The sequence below is a fragment of the Helicoverpa zea genome, chromosome 8, assembly GCF_022581195.2.
Source record: "Helicoverpa zea isolate HzStark_Cry1AcR chromosome 8, ilHelZeax1.1, whole genome shotgun sequence".
In the NCBI taxonomy this organism is placed as follows: Eukaryota; Metazoa; Arthropoda; class Insecta; order Lepidoptera; family Noctuidae; genus Helicoverpa; species Helicoverpa zea.
This window is the reverse complement of record NC_061459.1, coordinates 4,777,292-4,786,163: the sequence shown is the minus strand read 5'-3', so window position 1 is coordinate 4,786,163 and position 8,872 is coordinate 4,777,292. Positions and strand designations below refer to the sequence as shown.

The window sequence follows — 8,872 nt, the reverse complement described above, 5'->3', positions numbered from 1 at the left end:
CAGGTTTTGCTGTTAGTCAGTCCTGATTTGCAATAGTTGACTTTACCTATTGCTTCACTGGATTTCAAATGTCTGGTCTAACATGACGTGAGGCAATCACTTTATTTTTTTAATAATTTATGACCTCTTCAGGTTAGTAGACGTCTTTTAGACACCAATAGAAAAAGAACCACGTATCATTTCCAACCTCATAATTTAGTACAGGTATTAGTACTGCCTTTATTTACCCAAAAATGCTTTCACAAAAGTCTTTTTTTTTTCAATCTATTCTTAGATAGGTTACAAAAACAAAGGAGTCCCAAAATAACCAACCTCTTTCAATACGTTAAAAAGTCGAGCTAAGTCCAATAACGTTAAAACGGTACGAGTAGATTACGTTTCGACATCACAATGACATTTAATCCATTTACTTAAAGTCCCGACCGTTCTAGACTTCGCTATAGACATTTCGCAGTACCTAAGTCTATTTTAGGCAAGACAATTTGAGAAGGTATTCTGAATTCACGATGTTCTTATGTTTTAATGAACTGGGTATTGCCGACTTCAAATAGAAGGTTCTTTTTAGGGTTCCGTACCCAAAGGGTAAAACGGGACCCTATTGTTTTCGCTCCTCTGTCCGTCCGTCTGTCCGTCCGTCTGTCACCAGGCTGTATCTCATGAACCGTGATAGTTAGAGAGTTGAAATTTTCACAGATGATGTATTTCTGTTGCCGCTATAACAACAAATACTGAAAACTAGAATAAAATAAATATTTCGGGGGGCTCCCATACAACAAACGTGATTTTTTTGCTCATTTTTGCTCTATATCCATAAATATATATAGAATATTAGTTTGGATGGTACGGAACCCTATATGTGCGAGTCCAACTCGCACTTGGCCGGTTTTTTTTTTAACGACGTCAAAAATCATCAAATGACCCCTCCCACTGTGGGTTAGCAGCGGTGAGGGAGTGTCAGACTCTTACTGACTAAAAACCGTTGTTTTTCGTCGACCTTTTATGTACCAGGGCCGCGATAACGCTTTCGGACAATCCCGCAGCCCTGCTGGGCCCCGCTGAAATAGGAGGTTCTCAGTTTGACATGTCGATACCGGAAATATGAAACGGCGTATGGGACAAAACTTAGATTTTCAGGAGAGCACTCATCTTATAAACTCTCTTATGTACTCCTCTTATTTACTCCTATTATGAACTTTCTTATGTACTCCTCTTACTACTATCTTATGTTCTTATTTTATGTTCTCTTTTATGTACTCCCTTTATTTACTCCTCTTATGTACTCATGTTTCGTACTCCTGTTATTTACTCCTCTTATTGACTCTCTTATATACTCCTATCATGTACTCTCTTAGAAACTCAACTTATGAACTCTCTTATATGCTCCTTTTATATACTCCTCTTATTTACTGCCTAATGTACTCCTCTCATATACCTACTCGTCTTAAGTTCTTATCTTTCGTACTCTCTTATGTACTCCTCTTATGAACTCCTGTTATGAGCTGTCTTATGTACTTCTTTTATGTTCTCTCTTATGTATTCCTCTTAAGAACTCTCTTATGTACTCTCTTATGAACTCATCTTATATATTTCTCTTATGTTATGTCTTACGTACATGAGAGAACGTAAGAGATCGTACTCCTCTGATATACTCGCTCATGTACATCTCTTATGTACTCTCTTATTTACTCCTCTTGCGTACTTTCTCATGAACTCTCTTATGTACTCTCTTATGAACTCCCCTTATTAATATGTCCTCCTCTTATGAACTTTCTTATGCAGCCGCTTCTGTACTCCTCTTATGTATTTCTCGTATGTACTCTCTTATCTACTCCCCCAATGAACTCTCTTATCAACTGGTTTCAACAAAATCATGAAAGTCCAACTTATATTAAGAAACAGTGATTTTTCTGTTTTTATTCATGGAAATTGTATATTAGAAACTTCCAAAAATTCACAAAACTAATCCCGTTTCCATTCCACTGGAGTGTATGTTCAACGGTTGCTTCATTTAGGATATAAAGTGAGGTGGGGTAACCCGGCGGTTACAGCCTATTCTCATTACACTGTCTGGCAGGACAAAGGGGACTGAAAACCACGTTTTGGATAACTTTAGTCGAATGTGTGTGAGATAAATTCTTCAAGCCAAAACTCACATTGGTCTAAATATGTATTACTAGCTTCTGCCAGCGGCTTCGCCCGCGTGGTGTGTTGATAAAAAGTAGTCTATGTGTTAATCCAGGGTATCACCTATCTAGATACCAAATTTCAATCAAATCAGTCCAGCCGTTTTTGCGTGATTGAATAACAAACATACGTCCATACATTCTCACAAACTTTCACATTTATAATATAAGTAGGATATGTTATAAAATAAAATAAATAATTGAAATAACAATAATAAATCCCGATAAGTAAGAAATCAAAATATTCGACTTTTATGTAATAATTCTTACTTCTGAAAAAGTCACACTTTAATATTCCCATACATTTTCCAAGCTCTAAAATGTAAGTACCAAGTCTTTTATGTATCTAATCAAAGCGGAGAAGATTTGATATTTTCCCAAGAAATTCATTACTAACAGTGTGTTTCAGCTCACTGCATTTCCCGGAACGCGTAATAGAAATAAGCTCGTTTTGCAGAATTTCTACGAATAATAGTTAAGAAGTCTAACAGCGTTGAATATTTGCAATAAAATCGCAACGTTATATATAATAGACTAGTTCTTTACAGCGGTTTTGCACGCGTCCCGGGGAAACTACTGCCCGTAGCCGGACAAAATATAACTCATGATACTTGGACATAGTCTAGCTTCCCAACAGTGAAAGAATCTTTAAAAACTATTCAGTAGTTTCATAGCTTTTAAAGTAACTGTTGCGGCAAAGCGGGCAACACTGGATGCAACAACTTCATTCACTCGCTTGCTAAAAAATGGCCGCCTGCTCGGTATACGCGCGTACATTTTATTACATTAAAAATTCATGTCGAATACGAAAATTGTAACCGTAACCCTGAATACAAACCTTTTATTTATCAAGTGGAGTCAGATTTTCATTTATTAACATCCATAAACAAACATTGGTGACACTCGACGTGATAGCATCAAAACAACGCATATTGGATACCATCATAACGAGATTTATACAAGGAGAAATTGGATCAATTGGACATTGGAGAGCCATCCACTACGAGCTTGAAGCCAGCCGGTCAGCCTTCAGCCTACGAGCAGCGCCGCAGCCAGTGCTTAGCCAGGAAAGTGCTTCATCCCATCTATACCTATTCCAGATTATCCCATTTTCAAACCTAATTTGTCTAAGGAAAGTTGCCAATTTCTTCATTTGCTAATTCATTTCGTTTTTATTTAATTTTCAACGTGTCTTTACCGACTAGCGAGCCAAACTAAAGCTAAATTCTGTACTTAAGTTGCAAGTCATTCAAAGTTGACAATTCATTATTTCATTTCGCACTTCAATTCAATTTCATTTTAAATCATTCAAATCTTACTTCTTAAATACCTAAAATCTGCTTATTTCATTTATTTGTATAGATTTGCAGACATCAAAGGGTTAAAACATCTTAAATATTTCAATATACAAGCAAGAACGCTGTCATTCTTGTTATCCACCATTGCTAATTGTTGTGTGTGAAGATAGGTATTATAACAAGCTAACTCGTAATATTATAAACACGCTAACTCGTTTTCTGTGCATTCCAGTTCCGCTATCAATCGTGGGCCGCTCGATGTCTTTGTTTAAGTCGCCTGCGCAGCTGATTCGCTAACCTTGACCTCATTAACGGAGTGTTGGTGCATTTGCCGGCTGGACTGCATAAGTTACGTATTGCATTCATATTTTGATTCCTTCTTTTCAATTTTAAAGTCAATTTAAGTGTAATAACTTAATAATGTCTCATGCTAGTGAACTTGCGAGTAAATTACAAGTGGAAAGTGCTAAACTTCCAACACCTAGTGTGTCTGTGTCAAATTATAGCATAAAAGATTTGTGTACAAAACGAAGCTCGATAAAAGGTAGGATTACTAAGTACAAGAATTATTTAAACACATTCTTAGGGCCTGGCAAGTCCTTTTCATCCACCGATTTGTGTAGTTTAAGCCAAAGATTCCAAAAGTTTGAAGAATTGTGTACGGTGTTTGAAGATGTTCAATCAGAGATTGAAATGCTCAATTCTTCGAACTTAGATAGTGAACTTGACATAAGGGATGAAATGGAATTGGATTTTTCTACATTAATCGCTCGAACTCGTGTGTTTTTGGACAAAAATCAGCCACACGAAGTTAAATTTAATTCTGATCATTCAGTAAATAGTTCTTGTCAACACAATAATAATAATCATGTTAGTTTTAAATTACCAGTGATAAAGATAGCCAACTTTGATGGAAGTTATTTCAAGTGGCTCGAGTTTCGGGATACATTTATGTCGCTTATACATAATAACAGTAGGATTGAAGACATACACAAGTTCCATTATCTCAACTCATACTTAGAGGGGGAAGCAGCCCTAGTTGTTAGCAACTTAGAGGTTAGTTCTGCCAATTACAAAGATGCTTGGCGCCTCCTCTGTGAGAGATATAACAATGAGAATCAACTCATAACATGCCATTTAAATTCACTGTTTAATTTTCAAAATGCACCTCGTGAGTCATCTAAGACATTGAGATTCATAATTGATCATGTGGCAAAGAACTTACGGGCTCTGAATACGCTGGGTGAACCAACCGAGTCTTGGGATTCCTTGATCATACATTTGGTCTCAGCAAAGCTCGACAACAGCAGTAGCTTCAAGTGGCAAGAACATAAAAATGTTCTCAATAGCAAGCCTTCTCTCAAGGATTTCTTTCAATTTTTAAAGAATCGTGCCGACGTTCTCGAATCTGTCCAAGCTAATAAAGCTGACCGCCATGGTCATAATAACTCATCTAAACCTGAAAAATCTCACACAAAGGCATTTGCTGTTTCAGCTGTTCCTGGCGTTTCTGCTGCTACGTGTGTCTTCTGTGGTGGTAGTCATCGCATCTACGACTGCTCCACATTCCTGGCCAAGTCTGTGGAGGATAGACAAAAGGAAGCAGCACGGTTAAAGCTATGCATAAACTGTTTACGTAAGGGACATTCTTCTCGTCAATGCAGGTTGGGTCCTTGCAGTATTTGTAAGAAATATCATAATAGTTTGCTACATAGACAAAATAATTCTCAAGCCGTTAATACAGCAAATGTACAATCTTCTGAGACTGAAGTTGAGTGTCAGCAGGATTCGAATGTCGATACCAATACTGTAGTGAACAATATGTCACTACTTACAGACAATTGTATTTTATTATCCACGGTTTTGGTGGATATTCATAATCCAGTTTCTCAAACACATTGTACTGTTCGTGCACTGCTAGATAGCGGTAGTCAATGTTTGCTTATTACAGATAGTTTAAAGAACAAATTGCAGTTGACTACTCAGCCAACCAGTGTCGATCTAGTCGGTGTAGGTAATAAGCCACTCTCCAATGCAGTGCAAAGATGCACCATTCATATTAAATCAAAACATAGCCATTTTAATACAAACATAACTTGTCTTGTACTTCCGCATATCTCCGGAAGCATACCTAACAAGTCTATAGATATTTCAAATATAACATTACCATCTAACATTAAACTTGCTGATCCTACATTTAATATATCTGCAACTGTAGATTTGTTGATAGGAGCTGACATTTTTTGGTCTATAATTGAGTCTAATCAAATTAGTCTCGGCCCTAACCAGCCTGTTCTGAGGAAAACTAAATTAGGTTGGATATTAGCAGGCCCATTGTTAACAAAAAATCAAGTTAGCTCACAATCCATTCATTGCAATCATGTAAATGTTACTTGCAACAATAGTAACTGTATTTCAAACGAAAACCTTAATGAAAGATTAACCGATTTTTGGAAATTAGAACAAATTCCGTCCTCTGTTATTGTAAATACAGAAGAGGAAATACAATGTGAGAAAGATTTTGTTGAAAATACTTTTCGTAGCCAAGATGGAAGGTTTAATGTTAAACTTCCTCTTCTCTCGCAACCCGACTGCCTAGGCGAATCATATAGAAAGGCCAAAAGACAATTTTTATCATTAGAAAAAAGATTAAATAAAAATCCTACTTTAAAGGAAATGTATTCTGATTTCATAAAAGAATATTCTGACCTAGGACATTTGTCACCATCTGCCATTTTAGTTCCCGAGCTGTCATATTTTATTCCACATCATGCAGTTTTAAAGCCTACAAGTGAATCAACGAAACTACGAGTTGTATTTAATGGTAGTGCAAAGACTAGTTCCGGGTTTTCAATTAATGACATTCAAATGACCGGCCCACACATTCAAGATTCCCTATTTAATATTTTAGTAAGATTTAGGCAACATACCTTTGTACTGTCCGGAGATATCGAGAAAATGTATCGGCAGGTCAAAGTTCAAGAATGTCATCGTGACCTACAAATGATACTGTGGCGCGATCATGATACTGATCCTTTAAAATCATTACGACTAAACACAGTTACCTACGGGTTGACAAGTTCTAGTTTTTTGAGCACTCGCTGTTTGTGGCAGTTGGGTGAAGATTGTAATGACCCAAGAATTAAAACCGTAATTCAAAAGGATTTTCTAGTCGACGATTTACTGACCGGTTGTGACAATATAGGTGACTTACTTTACATAAAAGAATCTGTAGAAAATGCTTTATCTAAAGGTTGTATGAATTTACGCAAATATCGTAGCAATACATCAAAAATATTACCTGACGATAACGGTAGTCAAGATAAACTAATTTTAAGTTCATCGTCACACATACTGGGTGTAGGCTGGGATCCGAATGATGATTTTATCCATTTTCCTAATAGTTACGAAAACAATAAAGACAAACCTACTAAACGTTCTATTTTATCAGACACTTGCAAGGTCTTTGACCCTCTTGGGTTGTTGAGTCCTCTTACAATTAAGCCAAAAATCCTAGTACAAAAATTATGGATACAAAAAATAGATTGGGACACACCAGCACCCTATGACATTTGCCAGTCATGGTATTCGTTTATCGAGAACATGAAACATCTATACACACTACGTATACCTAGGCACACTTTATGTATATCCCCTGTTCAAATTGAAATGCATTGTTTTTGCGACGCTTCACAAAGTGCATACGCAGCGTGTATTTATTTAAGATCTGTGGATAGGCAGGATAATGTCATAGTCAGGCTGCAGTGTGCAAAAGCCCGATTAGCTTCTGTCAAGCCGACAACTATTCCTCGTTTAGAGTTGTGTGCATGTTTGTTAGGCGCCCAACTCGCGAGCGCCGTATGTCGTGCGCTGCGATGTGTGATACACCGGAAAGTGTTTTGGACTGACTCATCGATCGCGCTCACGTGGTTAGCTTCACGGTACGACAAGCTAGAAACATTTGTGGCTAATAGGGTAGGGGCAATATTAGACCTCACTGAATTGTCTGACTGGAGGCACGTACCCACCGCATCGAATCCTGCTGATGTAGCTTCTCGCGGTGTGGACGCTGATAAAATTAATAATTTAAGTTTGTGGTGGAATGGACCAACCTTTCTTACCCAACCAGAACCGTTTTGGCCTTCACGCAATTTTAAACAATGTAATGATGAAAGTAATGTGTCTGAAATGAATGTGAATATGATTAATAAATATAATCCAATTAATCAACAGCTCATAGATTTTAATCGTTATTCCAAATTAAAATTTCTACAACGTTCATTTGCTTACTTGCTTAGATTTATTCATAATTGTCGTAATCCACAAAATAGAAAATCTGGTATTTTACAACCAGAGGAGCTTTCAGCTTCTTTTGAGAAATTGGTGCGCTTAGCTCAACAAGAACTTTTTCCAAATGAAATAGCAATTTTATCTAGCAAAGAAAGCTTACCTTCTAAGAATCCATTATTAAGCCTAAATCCCTTTATTGACGAGAATAATGTCTTAAGGGTAGGTGGACGTTTAGAATCCTCCTGCTACAGTTTTGAAAAGCGCCACCCCATGTTATTACATAAAAAACATAGACTTACCAAGTTGTTGTTCGAGCAGGAACACTTGCGACTTCTGCATGCTGGTCCGCAGCTGCTTCTTTCTTCTATAAGAGAACTGGTTTGGCCTTTAGCCGGCAGAGATCTTGCTCGTACCACTGCAAGGCATTGCGTAGTTTGCAGAAGGGCCAGCGGGAAAACGTTGACACCTATGATGGGTGCGCTGCCACCCCAACGAGTAAATCCTGATTTTCCTTTCATTACTGTTGGTGTCGACTTTGCTGGGCCATTCTTTATAACCGATCGTAAAGGTAGAGGTTGTAAAATAACAAAATGTTACCTCTGTATTTTTGTTTGCCTCAGATTTAAATGTATACATTTAGAAGCCGTAAGTGAATTGTCCACAGATGCTTTCATATTATCCCTACGCCGTTTTATCTCCCGCAGGGGAAAGCCAGCTGAGATTTTCTGCGATAATGGTAGGAACTTTCTAGGAGCCTCTAAAGAAATAGGTAATTTTTTAATTTCACATACTCATAATATCAATAATTTTCTTTCTGAAGAAGGAATTAAATTCAATTTTCAGCCGGCTTATGCGCCTCATTTCGGAGGGTTATGGGAGGCTGGCGTTAAATCTGCCAAATTTCATATAAAAAGAATTTTAGGGAATACACATCTAACATTTGAGGAGTTGGCAACTCTATTCAGCCAAATTGAATCCATCCTGAACAGCAGACCTTTGTATCCCTTATCTTCCAGTCCCAATGATTTCCAACCTTTAACCCCGGGTCACTTTCTGATTGGCAGACCATTGGCGTCGCTGCCGTCACCTAATTTATTAAAT

At 37.4% G+C, this 8,872-nt stretch overlaps 1 pseudogene; it reads left to right on the top strand.

The window, feature by feature from the left end:
• Positions 1-2,876: 2,876 nt before the first annotated feature.
• LOC124632509 lies at positions 2,877-8,214 on the top strand (annotated as a pseudogene).
• The last annotated feature ends 658 nt before the right edge of the window (positions 8,215-8,872 follow it).